Source organism: Hyperolius riggenbachi, chromosome 6 (assembly GCF_040937935.1).
Source record: "Hyperolius riggenbachi isolate aHypRig1 chromosome 6, aHypRig1.pri, whole genome shotgun sequence".
In the NCBI taxonomy this organism is placed as follows: Eukaryota; Metazoa; Chordata; class Amphibia; order Anura; family Hyperoliidae; genus Hyperolius; species Hyperolius riggenbachi.
In genome coordinates this window covers 376,443,287-376,460,457 of record NC_090651.1, presented here as the reverse complement: position 1 = coordinate 376,460,457, position 17,171 = coordinate 376,443,287, and the positions used below count along the sequence as shown (strand labels likewise).

The 17,171-nt window shown below is 49.0% G+C and overlaps 1 long non-coding RNA gene across 1 annotated transcript in view; it reads right to left on the bottom strand.

Annotated features, from left to right (window-relative positions):
* The window catches only part of LOC137523074 (uncharacterized), a 37,954-nt gene that overhangs the window by 10,133 nt on the left and 10,650 nt on the right, over window positions 1–17,171 (bottom strand). The window contains exon 3 of the long non-coding RNA XR_011022505.1: window positions 15,592–15,663. This is a non-coding gene — a long non-coding RNA (uncharacterized lncRNA). The remainder of the gene's footprint in view (window positions 1–15,591; window positions 15,664–17,171) is intronic.

The following is a 17,171-nucleotide window of genomic DNA, read 5'->3' as shown; positions in this document are numbered from 1 at the left end:
CACGATTCCACGGTATCTGCCACCACCACTGGTATGGGCTAGTGTTGGGCGAACAGTGTTCGCCACTGTTCGGGTTCTGCAGAACATCACCCTGTTCGGGTGATGTTCGAGTTCGGCCGAACACCTGGTGGTGTTCGGCCAAACTGTTCGGGGTTCGCCGAACTACTGAATGCATGGCCGAACAGGGCCCCTGTTCGGCCGAACAGAGCCCTGTTCGGCCGAATACTGCCCCCCATGGGGTCGCAGGCATAAGGGGGGAGCATGCCCCGATCGCGGGGGGGTCGGAAATTCCCCCCACCCCCTCCGCTAGCGCTCCCCCCTCTGCCCGCTTCCCCATACAAAAAGTTTGAAACAAGTTCAATAGTACCTGGGCTGGTGGCACTGGCTGGCAGTGGAGTGAGGAGGAGGAGGAGTCCGAGTAGCAGAGTGACGTTGAGGCCGGGCAGCGGGCGGTTCAGCGCTAGTACCCTTGTGGTACTTCCGCCCTTTCTCTGACCTCACGTCCTCTGCATACGAGGGTACGCATCACGCGTACCCTCGTATGCGTCATCACGCAGAGGACGTGAGGTCAGAGAAAGGGCGGAAGTACCACAAGGGTACTAGCGCTGAACCGCTCGCTGCCCGGCCTCAACGTCACTCTGCTACTCGGACTCCTCCTCCTCCTCACTCCACTGCCAGCCAGTGCCACCAGCCCAGGTACTATTGAACTTGTTTCAAACTTTTTGTATGGGGAAGCGGGCAGAGGGGGGAGCGCTAGCGGAGGGGGTGGGGGGAATTTCCGACCCCCCCCGCGACCGGGGCATGCTCCCCCCTTATGCCTGCGACCCCATGGGGCCCCCAAAATGGGCATGTTCGGGGGTCCCATTGACTCCCATTGAGTTCGGCGTTCGGGCCGAACATGCCGAACATCTGGCCCATGTTCGGCCTGTTCGGCCCGAACCCGAACATCCAGGTGTTCGCCCAACACTAGTATGGGCCAGTGGACCCGATTTACTGACTGACTAGTCCTGCGAATAAAACAGTTAAACACACGGTATTCTGTCTAGCCAACAACAAACAAACAGTAGCGTATCTTCAGAGACCCGGGATCAGTTCTGTGTGTGCTGATAAGCAGGGTAGCGGAACAGTAAATGACTTGGAAGAAGTCTTTTATTCACAGCAATATAAATAATTAATATATACAGACAATTATTAAAATCAACAATTATTAAAACAGTAATAGCCAGTATAAAAAATAAAAGAAGGGAGAAAAATACTTAGTTCCTGGAAAGATGTCCTTTTTGTGGGAAAAATCAGAGTTCTGGGTTTCAATCAAAGTTCAGAGTTCAGACCAGGTGGATGCCAGCATATCCTCAAGCTGGCACCGATGAGTTCAAGATGTTTTCAGGGTGGAGGACTCAAGCCCGCCTGCTGGCTCTGTGCTTTTGATGAAGCTGGTTTGGGGGTGTGGCAATGTCGGCCCCCTCTGAGCTACCAGCAAATGACAGTTCATTCCCTCTGAGAGATTTTAGAGCTAAACTTATGAATTGCTGTAACTCCTGAACCATACACGTTACATTTAGGGGGGTAACAGCTTCATACTTGGAGGAAAATACAGATTAATATGATATCCGACATGGCTAGTACAGCAGATCTGGGTCCTGGGTAGATTCATACCTGGGTTGTAGGGGCACCGGGCCCCTCTCGACTGGTATCAAGAGATCCAGCATGACCCTACGGATCCAATGATACCGCTCTCATAACCACCCTATTTATTGTATTCTGTAAATGGGCAAAAGATTATATAGTACATTCATTTCTTCCTGCTAAGGCTGGAGTCAGCCTGACTGGAGTCCAGCTGTGTCTGCTTCTTGGGATCTCCGTCTATGAAAGGCCCTGTTGGCTCCTTCAATTAACATCTGAATGTGAGATCAGCTTAGACAAACTTTGAGTTTACACCTCTGGCTTAATCAGCAGTCACAGGGCCAGTCTTCCTGCCAGCTGCTAACAGGGGGAAAAAAAACTGCCTATTTAAAAAAAACCCGGAATGTCAATCTCTAAATCGCTGGCCTGACTACCATCCAGGGCGATCGGCGCAATAAACCGATTGCGTTCTAGTTTCTCACGGCTGTTCCGTGACAGATGGCCAGAACGGTTCACCTGCGAACGGTTCCCGGTGAACTTTGGTGGTTTGCGTTTGCGATCGAGCGTGAACTTTTCCGGAAGTTTGATTCGCCCCCATAGTGCATCATGAGGGTCAACTTTGACCCTCTACATCACAGTCAGCAGGCACATTGTAGCCAATCAGGCTACACTCCCTCCTGGAGCCACTCCCCCCCCCCCCCTATAAAAGGCAGGCAGCGTCAGGCATTGGACTCACTCATGTGCCTGCAGTAATTAGAGAAGGGAAAGCTGCTGCAGAGAGAGCTATAGGGAAAGCTTAGTTAGGCTCTTGTAGGCTTGTTAGCTTGCTCCTTGCTGATTCTTATTGCTAAAATAGCACCCCTCAACAGCTCTTTTGAGAGCTAATCTTGTTCTTGTGATCTATTTTTGTTTTGTGTGTGTGTCCCACTGACACTTGTGTTGCATAGACAGCCTTGGTAATTCCTACTGTGTGTGCCACTGCCAGGCCCAGCACATTCAGTGACTACCTGTGTGTGTGACAGGTGCACATTGTAATACCCATCACTGCATATACCTACCTGTTGTTCACAGTGAACCACCTACTTACGTGAGCGCACGCAGTGTCACTGTGCCTGCCCAGTACCTGTCTGTGTATGACAGGTGCACAAATATAAAACCCATCACTGCATATACCTACCTGTTGTTCACAGTGCACCCACCTTCCTATGTGAGCGCACGCAGTGTGATATTTAATACCACCAGTCACTCTACCTGTTCACGGTACGTGTGTGTGACAGGTGCACATTTGTAATACCCATCACTGCATATTCCTACCTGTTGTGTTCAGTGCACCCACCTACCTACGTGAGTGCACACAGTGTGATATACCACTCCGTGCATACCTGTTAACTGCACCTGTGTGACTGCACATTGTATTTGTCAAGTCAGTGCATACCTTTCACTTCACCCCCCCCCAATATGGAAAAAACAAAAGGCAGAGGCAGGCCACCTGGCAAGTCTGTTCGAGGTCGCGCTGTTGTGATTTCGTGCGGCCCTCGACCAAAGTATAGTGTTCAGAAGAAGGCACGTGCCATTAACCCCCAATATTGTCAGGACGTAGTTGACTATTTAACACAGAACACCTCATCTTTCTCAGCTTCTGCACAGAAGCGAGACATATCTTCCTCCTCCTGCTCTGATTCTGGCACTACACTTAACACTCAGTCAGCCGCCACCACCAAAGTGCCATCACTCCAGTGCTCAGAGGTGTGGAAATGTTTTTGTGTGTCTGCCTCAGATGAGAGCAATGCAGTGGAAGATACCAGGCAGCAATTTTTTCTCAAAAAAGGCGATACCTAAACTGTACCGTAATGTTGAAAGGCAAGTGGTGACATCTCTGGCATACAGTGTTGGGTCAAGGGTCCATCTGACCACGGATGCCTGGTCTGCAAAGCACGCTCAAGCCTGCCCGAAGACTAAGTCAGTCCCCACACACAGCATCTTTGCCTGCACGCCATGTGACTGCCTGCCCCAAGACTAAGTCACTCCCCTTCTCCGCCACCACCAACAGGGTCCAGGACTCCAGGTGGATTCCTGAATTGTTAAGGCCGCTGCTAGAATAATTATTCTGGTGCGTGTACATGCCTGCCTAATTCTTCTGGCTGCACTGCAGCTGCAACAACAAAACAAAAGGCATGTACATGTGCCAATTCCCCTTCGTGATCATTACCTTGACGCAGTAAAGGGGCTTGCGTATCACAATGAAGCAATGACCGACGGCTATATGAGTGTGTCAAAGGCAAGGGGGGGGGGGGGAGACACCCATGATAATAAGGTCGTTGCCTCATTGTGGACAGACCAAATTTGATCAGCTGGACAGTCACTGTTCTGTCATTCAGCTACCTCAGCCCGGCGACCATATGGGCTGGAAAGCCGCCATCACCTGCACTCTCGTCATGGTGCGCAGCAAGTCCAGCACGGCCGTCACTACACAAACAGCTGTTTGCAGTCACTGCATACCTTTCACTGCATCTTTGACTGCACATTGTATTATACCTGGCAGTCAGTGCATACCTTTCATTTGAATGGATGGCAGACTTGCCCTCCATAACAGATTCTCATTAAAGGATTTAAAGTTGATTCATCTCATATACAGCAGGGCCTCAAAAGTCCTCTTGTATTGCTATTTTTGGTCACTACCTCAGGACGTGCATGCCATGCCTGCTGCCTTCCTTGGATATGTGGTAGCCGTTCCTGCTCCATTGCACACAGTGTGCCTGCTACCTTCTTTGGGTGTGTGGTGGTAGCCGTCCCTGCTCCTTTGCCCACAGCGTGTCTGCTGGCTTCCTTGGATGTGTGGTGGTGGTAGCCGTTTCTTAGGCTACCACTCCGGATCGGAATCGAACCAGAATTCCCCGGCCATTACCCGTGGTCACCATGCTACTGAGAAAGTACCATCAAAAGTTTCACACAGTTGAATGAATGGCAGACTTGCCCTCTATAACACATTCTTGGCAAATGCTTTCGATTTGGTTCGTCTTGCGCTGGGTCAAGGGTCCATCTGATCACAGATGCCTGGTCTGCAAAGCACGGTCAGGGCAGGTACATTACTTATACAGCAAATGGGTCTTTACTTGGCTGTGTGGTGATGGTAGCTGGTTCTCAGGCTCCCACTCCGGACCGGAATCGAACCATGATTCCCCGGCCATTACCCGTGGTCACTCACAATGGCAGACTTGCCCTCCATAACAGATTCTCGTTACAGGTACTGAACAGCCAGCAGAAAATGTAATTTAAAAAAAAATAGATGTAAGCTTTAACAATGGTAGAGAAAAAACCATCGAAAGTTGATAAGGCTGTCAGACATTACCTGATATCACTGAGGAAGAGCAATCTCGCCATGGTGCGCACCAGCCCAGCACGGCTGTCACTAAGCAAACAGCTGTTTGCGGTGCATTACATAGTGAGTTTGGTGTGTTAGTGTGAAGCAGTACTCTAATTACACTCCCTGATTGATGTATACACATTGTAAATTAAGAAGCAGAGAGCGTGCATCATCCGTCCAAACTTGTGCATTTATTGCGTATGAGCAAAAGCCAGTGCAGTTACAGTATTGTGCATAACAAAATTCGTCTGTGTTGCATGTATTCGTCTGTGTTGCCAAGCTAGGCCCATCTCACTCCCACACTCCCACCTCCATTACTGACGGACAACCTACGGAAGTACAGATAAGTCTGTTATGATGAATAAGACATGATACATGCAACACAGACAAATTTTGTTATGCACAATACTGTAACTGCACTGGCTTTTGCTCATACGCAATAAATGCACAAGTTTGGACGGATGATGCACGCTCTCTGCTTCTTAATTTACATTGTTCAACCTTCTTCCTTCATATGATTACAGCGGAGCACACGTCTTGCATACAGTGTTTAAATATACGGACTGTCAGTAATTTATTGGCCACCTGTCCACATAGAGCCCGCCCGAAAGACTGGAGTCAGCATATACTTCTCTTATAGGAGAAGTGCCACGCCAACCACTGTTCCTTCTAGTTAAAAGTGATGTATACACATGCAAGATGTTTTAAAGCACTTTAGGCTTGCAATTTAGCATTCAATGTGATTTCTGCCCTTAAAACGCTGCTGTGCATCAAATCCAGATTTTTCCCCGGGACTTTTTGCGTCTATCCCACTCCGCCATGCCCCCCTCCAGGTGTTAGACCCCTTGAAACATCTTTTCCATCACTTTTGTGGCCAGCATAAGTGTTTCTAGTTTTCCAAGTTCGCCTCCCCATTGAAGTCTATTGCGGTTCGTGAAGTTTTCCGCGAACCGAACCTTCCGCGGAGGTTCGCGAACAGGGTTCACGAACCGAAAATCGGAGGTTCGGCCCATCTCTAGTCTGCATGTGTATGGGGTGTTTCAGTGGAGATATATGTTGAATTTCCTTACCAATCTATACCCTTCCTGTTGGTTAAATCCTATCCACCACCCTGACATTAACCACTTACTGATGTCTTATCTTAAACCAGGGGTACTGTTAAGCTTCATGTGTAGCCCCCCTCCCCAGACATGGCATTGGTGTCAGTTGGGGAGATTTATCAAAGCATTACCGACATTATTGTCTTCTTAATCTGTTCTAACCAGCAGCGAGAACAGTTCTGCATGATAATAAGAACCTTCTTAAATCCTAGGTAATAGTGGCAGTTTAGCGTGGATTTCTAGAGCTGCACTACAGTTAAGAAAAGTGAAAATCCATCCCTAAACTGTGCAGATTAAGAAGTGCTTAATAGCAGTTCTACAGATGTAGAAATGCAGGCTAGACATGATTTGTGATGTGCTCCTCCCCCTGCTTCTATCAATACAGCAAATGTATTGGTTACCTCAGCAACAACAATTCCCCACACACACTGCACTGTCTGAGAGACCTTCTTAGCTCCTCCTATTTTACAACAGTTTTAGAAGGAATCTTCACTATCTAATGATTCCTTAATATGGCTGAGACAGTTCTCCATGGATTTCTAAAAATCTACCAATATTTTGTCTCAGACAGTCTTGATAAATGTTCCCCAGAGGGTGTATGTAGCTTCCTGCCGCCTCCTCATCCTCAACACTCAGACTTACAGATCAGCAGCAACCCAAAGAGAGAAGAGCAGCACACAGTAACCATGCGGCAGACTTCACATGCAGGAAATGAGCAATGACCTCACTTCCGCATCTGAAGTGTGCTCTGTGGTCACTGCGCTGATCCACCCCTCTGTGCACACTGCTTCCTGTTGATAAACTCCCTTGGTTCCAGCCAGTATAGGTTATAGTATTGCTTTACTGGGTATCAGGCAGGTCACAGTAAAATTATCATCTTGTTCAGTTCTACAAAGAGGGATAGGTGGAGGACAAAAAGCACCAAACAAATTGCAGCCGCTCGTTAGTGTTGGGCGAACAGTGTTCGCCACTGTTCGGGTTCTACAGAACATCACCCTGTTCGGGTGATGTTCGAGTTCGGCCGAACACCTGATGGTGTTCGGCCAAACTGTTCGGCCATATGGCCGAACTAAGAGCGCATGGCCGAACGTTACCCGAACGTTCGGCTAGCGCTGTGATTGGCCGAACGGTTCACGTGGTTCGGACCCGAACACGCTCTGATTGGCCGAACGGGTCACGTGGTTCGGGTAAATAAATACCCGATCCACGTCATTTCTCCGCCATTTGTCTGTGGGTTTAGCTTTGGGTAGGCAGGCAGGGTAGTTCTCTCTCCAGCCAGGCTAGCCAGGGTCCCCCGGTCATTGTGTCGCTGCTGGGAATAGTAGTACACCGCTCACCCACACTATATAGCATTGTGTTTACTGCCACTCTGTGTGTCTGCTGGGAACAGTAGTACACCGCTCACCCTGTATAGCATTGTGCTCTGTGTTGCTGCTGGGAATAGTAGTACACCGCTCACCCACACTATATAGCATTGTGTTTACTGCCACTCTGTGTGTCTGCTGGGAACAGTAGTACACCGCTCACCCTGTATAGCATTGTGCTCTGTGTCGCTGCTGGGAATAGTAGTACACCGCTCACCCACACTATATAGCATTGTGTTTACTGCCACTCTGTGTGTCTGCTGGGAACAGTAGTACACCGCTCACCCTGTATAGCATTGTGCTCTGTGTCGCTGCTGGGAATAGTAGTACACCGCTCACCCACACTATATAGCATTGTGTTTACTGCCACTCTGTGTGTCTGCTGGGAACAGTAGTACACCGCTCACCCTCTATAGCATTGTGCTCTGTGTCGCTGCTGGGAATAGTAGTACACCGCTCACCCACACTATATAGCATTGTGTTTACTGCCACTCTGTGTGTCTGCTGGGAACAGTAGTACACCGCTCACCCTGTATAGCATTGTGCTCTGTGTCGCTGCTGGGAATAGTAGTACACCGCTCACCCACACTATATAGCATTGTGTTTACTGCCACTCTGTGTGTCTGCTGGGAACAGTAGTACACCGCTCACCCTGTATAGCATTGTGCTCTGTGTCGCTGCTGGGAATAGTAGTACACCGCTCACCCACACTATATAGCATTGTGTTTACTGCCACTCTGTGTGTCTGCTTGGGACAGTAGTACACCGCTCACCCTGTATAGCACTGTGCTCTGTGTCGCTGCTGGGAATAGTAGTACACCGCTCACCCACACTATATAGCATTGTGTTTACTGCCACTCTGTGTTCTGCTGGGAACAGTAGTACACCGCTCACCCTGTATAGCATTGTGCTCTGTTGCTGCTGGTAATAGTAGTACACCGCTCACCCACACTATATAGCATTGTGTTTACTGCCACTCTGTGTCTCTGCTGGGAACAGTAGTACACCGCTCAGCCACCACTGTATAGCATTGTGTTTACTGCCACTCTGTGTCTCTGCTGGGAGCAGTAGTACACCGCTCACCCACCACTGTATAGCATTGTGCTCTGTGTCGCGGCTGGGAATAGTAGTACACTGCTCACCCACCACTGTATAGCATTGTGCTCTGTGCCGCTGCTGGGAATAGTAGTACACTGCTCACCCACCACTGTATAGCATTGTGCTCTGTGTCGCTGCTGGGAACAGTAGTACACCGCTCACCCTGTATAGCATTGTGCTCTGTCGCTGCTGGTAATAGTAGTACACCGCTCACCCACACTATATAGCATTGTGTTTACTGCCACTCTGTGTGTCTGTTGGGAACAGTAGTACACCGCTCACCCTGTATAGCATTGTGCTCTGTGTCGCTGCTGGGAATAGTAGTACACCGCTCACCCACACTATATAGCATTGTGTTTACTGCCGCTCTGTGTCTCTGCTGGGAACAGTAGTACACCGCTCACCCACCACTGTATAGCATTGTGCTCTGTGTCGCGGCTGGGAATAGTAGTACACTGCTCACCCACCACTGTATAGCATTGTGCTCTGTGCCGCTGCTGGGAATAGTAGTACACTGCTCACCCACCACTGTATAGCATTGTGCTCTGTGTCGCTGCTGGGAACAGTAGTACACCACTCACCCACCACTGTATAGCATTGTGCTCTGTGTCGCTGCTGGGAATAGTAGTACACCGCTCACCCACACTATACAGCATTGTGTTTACTGCCACTCTGTGTCTCTGCTGGGAACAGTAGTACACCGCTCACCCACCACTGTATAGCATTGTGCTCTGTGTCGCGGCTGGGAATAGTAGTACACTGCTCACCCACCACTGTATAGCATTGTGCTCTGTGCCGCTGCTGGGAATAGTGGTACACTGCTCACCCACCACTGTATAGCATTGTGCTCTGTGTCGCTGCTGGAAACAGTAGTACACCGCTCACCCACCACTGTATAGCATTGTGCTCTGTGTCGCTGCTGGGAATAGTAGTACACCGCTCACCCACTACTGTATAGCATTGTGCTCTGTGTCGCTGCTGGGAACAGTAGTACACCGCTCACCCACCACTGTATAGCATTGTGCTCTGTGTCGCTGCTGGCAATAGTAGTACACCGCTCACCCACCACTGTATAGCATTGTGCTCTGTGTCGCTGCTGGGAACAGTAGTACACCGCTCAGCCACACTATATAGCATTGTGTTTACTGCCACTCTGTGTCTCTGCTGGGAACAGTAGTACACCGCTCACCCACCACTGTATAGCATAGTGCTCTGTGTCGCTGCTGGGAATAGTAGTACACCGCTCACCCACCACTGTATAGCATTGTGCTCTGTGTCACTGCTGGGAATAGTAGTACACCGCTCACCCACCACTGTATAGCATTGTGCTCTGTGTCGCTGCTGGGAATAGTAGTACACCGCTCACCCGCCACTGTATAGCATTTCTGTACTGCCACTGTACTGCTGCCAGTCAGCGTGTACTTTAAGGATAAGTGAAATGAAGAAGAAATCCTGTGAAAGAGGGAGGGGCAAGGGAAGAGGTGTTCCCCCTGACGGTTCACGTACAGGCCACAGTGGAGCACCGAAGAAAACCCACTCAATACCGCCCATGTTGTCCAGGAAATCAACCCTCACAAATCCAAAAGAACAGGACCAGATAATTAATTGGATGACCTCTCAAGCATCCAGCAGTGGGTTAAGCAGCACCAGCACATCACGCACGAGGTCCGAGTCCTCAGCCAGTTACAAGGAGCCAGTGGGCACAAAGCTGACACAACCGGCAGCGACACCACGCACACAACTGCCAAATAACCAGTCCAAAGAATTTCCTCAGGACACAATGGGGTATTCGCAGGAGCTATTCCCAGCCCAACAAACTTCCACCTTTCAAAGGTCAATGGAACAGCCAGAAATTTTGTGCCCGGATTCACAACCATTGACTGTGGGAAATGCACCGCGCACTGAAATGCAAGGCGAGTCCGAGGAGGACTTTGAAACCCAAATCCCAGAGCAAGTTGGGCAGGAGGGGTTTCAATTGCAGGAGGTCGGCCGAGAAGATCTTGAAGACGACGTTGGAGTGTGCTGCGCAGAGGTTGTTGTGGGGAGCTCTACTCCACGGCGGCGGCCCACAATCACATATGACGAGTTTGAGGAGATGGAAGAGGAGGAGGGTATGGACAATGTTGACAGAGACCCAGATTTTGTATGTGAAGGAGAACATCGCCGTCGTAGCAGCACAGATGAGTCTGTTGAAGAACCCACTGCTGCACGAGTTCGCCTTGTGCCACAAGGTAGGCGGCGCGAAATTTCAGGCACCACAAGCGTGGAAGTTCAAGTGAGACACAAAAGAGGCGCAAACAGAAATCGCCAGCAAGGCAGGTGCTCCAAAGTCTGGCCTTTCTTTGAAGACTGCAGTAAGGATGGTACCATGGTGATTTGCAAGGTGTGCAAGACCCGCCTGAGCAGGGGGAAACATATTTACAACCTCTCCACCACCAGCATGACCCGACACATGGTATCCAAACATCCCACTCTGTGGCCGCCAGGACAGGGTACCAGCAACACTGCCTCCCTTGGGGTCACCAGACTCACCACCAGACCCTCCTCAGCAGCAGCAGTAGCCCAGCCATTGCGTGGTTCACAACAACATTCACAAACATCAGACAACGCTGACACTGTCACTTTCCGGAATAGTGCTCTTGAGGTCTCCTAGTCTTCATCAAACACAACAACCAACAGCCTTTCAGTGTGCAGCCCTACGGTTCAGTTGTCTGTCTCGGAGATGCTTGAGCGCAAGAGGAAATTGCCAGCAAATGACCCCCGGGCCGTGGCACTAACAGCCAGCATAGCCAAGCTTCTGGCCTGCGAAATGCTGCCATATCGAGTGGTGGAGACAAACAGCTTCAAGGACATGATGTCAGTGGCCATCCCACGTTACGTGGTACCCAGCCGCTACCACTTTGCGCGCTCTACAGTGCCTGAATTGCATGAGCACGTGGTCAGCAACATAACCCGAAGCTTGAAGAATGCCGTTGCCTGCAAGGTTCACCTCACCACTGACACCTGGACGAGTGCGTTCGGCCAGGGTCGATACATCTCCCTTACCGCGCACTGGGTGAACCTTGTGGAGCCTGGCAGCGATTCCTCACCTGCTATGGCGCGGGTGTTGCCCACGCCGCAAACAGCTGCACCGCCGTCCCTCCCACTGGATAACAACAGCAGCACCTACCTCTCTGACTCCTTCTCCTCCAACGCATCTCAAAGCTGTACCTCATCCGGAAACGCTAACCCAGCAGCAGTAGGATCGTGGAAGCAGTGCAGCACAGCTGTTGGCATGCGTCAGCAAGCATTGCTGAAGCTGATCTGCCTTGGGGATAAGCAGCACACAGGGGAGGAAATTTGGAGGGGAATAAAGGAACAGACGGATTTGTGGCTGGCACCGCTGGACCTGAAACCGGGCATGGTTGTGTGTGATAATGGGAGTAATCTCATTCGCGCTTTAAGGTTGGCTAAGCTGACACACATCCCTTGCCTGGCGCACGTGATGAACCTAGTAGTTCAGCGGTTCCTGAGGACATACCCAGGCGTGGCCGATCTTCTGTTGAAGGTGCGACGAGTGGCCAAACATTGCAGAAATTCCAGTACTGCTTCAGGGGCACTCGCCAAGATGCAGGAGCGCTTCAATTTCCTCCACCATCGCTTGCTGTGTGATGTCCCTACGCGCTGGAATTCTATGCTGCACATGCTAGCCCGCTTTTGCGAGCAGAAGAGTGCAGTGGTCCAGTACATGACGGCGCAGTACCGAGGCGCATCCGGACAGCTGCCAAGCTTCTGTGGATCCGATTGGGCCAACATGTTGGACCTCTGCCAAGTCCTCCAAAATTTTGAGCAATCCACATTGCTTGTGAGCAGTGACAACTCTTCAGTCAGCATTACCATACCACTGCTGTGTTTACTGAAGAAGTCAATGTTGAAAATCAAGGAAACAGCTGTCATGATGCAACTGGGGGAATCTGAAGGAGAAAACGATCAGCGTGATAGTACTACCAACATCAGGCCATCCGCCTCAGGAAACACTGGCCCCAGCAGCTATGACGAAGAAGAGGAGGAGGAACAGCTGGAGTTGGAGCAGGAATTTCATGCCACCACTGACGAGGGCCAGAGCGGTGCACGTTGGACTTCCACTATTTAGCACGAATGGTCAGCAGAAGCAGACCAGGAAGAAGGTGACGACTAGGATGCATCACAACAAATATCACAACGCTCACAAGAGAATGATGAGGATTCTGGCAGGACTCTGGCACACATGGCTCAATTCATGCTAGACTGCATTGAACGCGACCCACGCATTGTGTGCATTCTGAACAACACCAATTACTGGGTTTATACCCTTCTGGATCCACGGTACAAACACAATGTTCCAAAACTGCTTGAAGAAAGAGTCAGACAGGTCAAAATGAAAGAATACCAGCAGGCCCTTGTGGAGACTTTAGAGAGGAGATTGACATCCTCCCCCTCCTCTAGCCAGTTGTACGCCGACAGACTGACTTCCGCAAACCCAGGACGACCAGGAGGGCAGCAAACAACACAAGCCGCAGCTAGTGCCCAAAAGGGAATGGTATCGGCAGTGTGCTTGGAGTGGGAAAATTTTGTGACACCCATGCAGCAGCCTGAACCGCAAGCGTGCAGATCCACCTCCAACACCAATCGCCTGGAGAAGATGGTCAAGGACTACATGTCAGATGGCGTAGCTGTGTTGAACAATCCATCTGCACCCTTCAACTATTGGGTATCGAAGCTAGACACCTGGCACGAACTGGCAATGTACGCAATAGAGGTGCTGGCTTGCCCGGCAGCCAGCGTTATGTCGGAACGCTGTTTCAGTGCTGCCGGAGGCATCGTCAAAGATCGGCCTATCCGCCTCTCCACAGAAAATGCAGACCGTCTGACTCAAATTAAAATAAATCAATCCTGGATTGGAAACGACTATGCAACACTCCTGGACCCCAACCAAGTAACATGAACAATGACCATCTGTGATGGGTTAGCGTTTCCGGTCCCTGTTTATTGAACCTCTTATCTGTATTACATTTATGACTGCATGGCAGCAAAAAGCATGCTATCCACACGCTTCTTGTCCTCATGCAAGGCCTGGGTTGTTGTGTCTGAAAGCGTGGCCTTCTCCTCCTGCGCCTCCTCCTGTTCCATCACGTGTGCTGCTACTGGGTTAGCGTTGCCGGTCCCTGTTTATGGAACCTCTTATCTTTATTACATTTATGACTGCATGGCGGCAAAAAGCATGCTATCCGCACGCTTCTTGTCCTCATGCAAGGCCTGGGTTGTTGTGTCTGAAAGCGTGGCCTTCTCCTCCTGCGCCTCCTCCTGTTCCATCACGTGTGCTGCTGCTGGGTTAGCGTTGCCGGTCCCTGTTTATGGAACCTCTTATCTTTATTACATTTATGACTGCATGGCAGCAAAAAGCATGCTATCCGCACGCTTCTTGTCCTCATGCAAGGCCTGGGTTGTTGTGTCTGAAAGCGTGGCCTTCTCCTCCTGCGCCTCCTCCTGTTCCATCACGTGTGCTGCTGCTGGGTTAGCGTTGCCGGTCTTTGTTTATGGAACCTCTTATCTTTATTACATTTATGACTGCATAGCGGCAAAAAGCATGCTATCAGCACGCTTCTTGTCCTCATGCAAGGCCTGGATTGTTGTGTCTGAAAGCGTGGCCTTCTCCTCCTGCGCCTCCTCCTGTTCCATCACGTGTGCTACTGCTGGGTTAGCGTTGCCGGTCCCTGTTTATGGAACCTCTTATCTTTATTACATTTATGACTGCATGGCGGCAAAATGCATGATATCTGCACGCTTCTTGTCCTCATGCAAGGCCTGGGTTGTTGTGTCTCAAAGCGTGGCCTTCTCCTCCTGCGCCTCCTCCTGTTCCATCACGTTTGCTGCTGCTGGGTTAGCGTTGCCGGTCCCTGTTTATGGAACCTCTTATCTTTATTACATTTATGACTGCATGGCGGCAAAAAGCATGCTATCCGCACGCTTCTTGTCCTCATGCAAGGCCTGGGTTGTTGTGTCTGAAAGCGTGGCCTTCTCCTCCTGCGCCTCCTCCTGTTCCATCACGTGTGCTGCTGCTGGGTTAGCGTTGCCGGTCCCTGTTTATGGAACCTCTTATCTTTATTACATTTATGACTGCATGGCGGCAAAATGCATGCTACCTGTGCAAAGAAAACAGACATTTCCCGCATTTAAAAGACAGTTTTCCCTTTGAAACTTTAAAATCGATTTTCTCAAAAACTATAAGCTCTTTTTGCTAATTTTTTTTCCTCTTGTACCCACTCCCAAGGTGCACATACCCTGTAAATTTGGGGTATGTAGCATGTAAGGAGGCTTTACAAAGCATGAAAGTTCGGGTCCCCATTGACTTCCATTATGTTCGGAGTTCGGCGCGAACACCCGAACATCGCGGCCATGTTCGGTGAACGTTCGCGAACCCGAACATCCAGGTGTTTGCCCAACACTACCGCTCGTGTCAACCCATTTTCAGCCAAGATAAACACAATCATTTTAGGTGATGTCAATTTTTTCAAAGAGTACCTTACAGTGTATTTTCAAATAAGTAATGGTATCCTTATAGTTCCTGAATGTAACTTTTTGCAATTGAATGGGTGAATAAATCACCAGAAAATGTCCATTACCTCCCTGACTAAATCACCTGTTCACTGGTAAATAGGCAACTCTGCACTCCATCGATAAAATCGCCACAGGGGTTTTTGCTAGAAGTCGAAAGATCTGTGGTCACCCCCACCTGTGTTACCATGACCCACCCCCAGTTTGGTAGGATCTCAGGCTGCAGCAGCCTAGCTGGGGGCAGGACAAACACAGGTGGGGGTGGACACAGAGCTTTGGACTTCTCTGTGAGGCTTCAAGCAAAAACCTCCATGGTGACTTTGCTGGGGTTTAACACCTATGCCCATTTACGAGCCAACAGGTGATTTATGCTCCCATTCAATCACCGAAGTTAAGTTCAGGAACTATAAAGATATAATTGTACTCTTTAATAGAATACAGTTGTACAAACGCAGCTTGGTTCACTTACCGTTCCCAGATGTGGTGTCCGCATGTGTATGGGGTGTGTCAGTGGAGATATATGTTGAATTGATAACAGCCTCTGTCAAATAAAAAAGTATAAGAACATGTTAGATGAAAGGATGACAGGTGTGACACATGGCTGACAGGAGTGGCAAATGGCTGACTGGTGTGACACATGGATGAAATGTTGCACATTTTGAGATGTTCTTCTGCACCATCATTGTAAAGAATTTGTATCTAACCTACTGTAGCCTTTGCATTAAGAGCGAATGCATGTTACTCAATTATAAAAAGGTAGGCTGTCAAAAATAAACCTGCTATACCTATTTACCTTGAAGAAGATAAGGGGACTTCTTGTTAAAAAGGGCTCCTAGATTCTTCCATACGTTTGCCCCTAGACATATCCCCACATGCATGGGGGTATTTATGACCACCTCCAGTAGGATGAGGTGTGTATAAGCAACGTCTCCTTGACATGGACGGGGCTTTGCAACAGAAGAGGCGGATTTCTGCTTCTTTCTTGCAGAGCCCAACCATCTCATGGACCATGTAGATTGGTACAGCTCAGTATGCACAGTATGCCCATGGCCCTCCTATGCTCTTTAGAAGCCACCTCCTATGCTCTCTGGCTCCGTCATCTTGATGACTTGCTCTAGCTGTCTTGAGGTGGCTTCCAACGTTGTCTCTTCCACTAGTTTACTGCTCTCTTGATGTATTCAACATGCCAGGCGTTAACACACCATTATGTGACATTGAGAAGCACGCTTTCCTGAAGTGGTTGTCCATTACTCTATCATGGCTTTGAGTGATTGGCATTGGCTCCACCTATAAGCAACTTGTGTTTTATGCTTCTGTTGTTTTTTAAATAACTTCCTGAACTGTACTTATGTATTGTTCCATATATGGTTGTGATGATTAAAGGTGAACAAAGCCTAAGAATACTAGCCATATAGTGAGGAGGCTACATTTATGTACTGTACTTATCTAATGCTACTGCAGAAAACTTAATTCTGGCCATGAGTACAGATGGTCAATAAGATTCAAATCATTCCAAGCTCATAGAAAATTATGAAAATTCTGTATGCAAATTTACGCAGCTTAAAAATGAACCAATCTCATTTCATCTTGACAGGATTTGATTGGTGGATTTTCAAGTTGGATACATTTGGATACATAATATATGCATAATTCTGTATGAACAATTTAATTCTCATTGACGACCAGTCCCAACCATGGAAAAGGGTGTCAGAAGATACAGTTCGTTGAAGTTAACTGCACATGGGGCTGTGTTGCCATAGACCAGTCAGAGAACCCGTGCTGATACCTTTGTTTCTCTGAAAGCTCCTGCTGCAATACAGAATTGAAGGTAAAGAGGCGCCCTGGTTGAAATAAAAGCATCTAAAAACAGCTTAAAATTGAGGAAATAATATGAGGCGGCTTACCTCAATCATGAAATCCTTGTATATGACAAAAGATTTTTATTTAGCAAAATCTTTTGTCATAAACGGGGATTTCGTTATTGAGGTAAGCCACCTCATATTATTTCCTCGATTTTAAGCTGTTTTTAGATGCTTTTATTTCAACCAG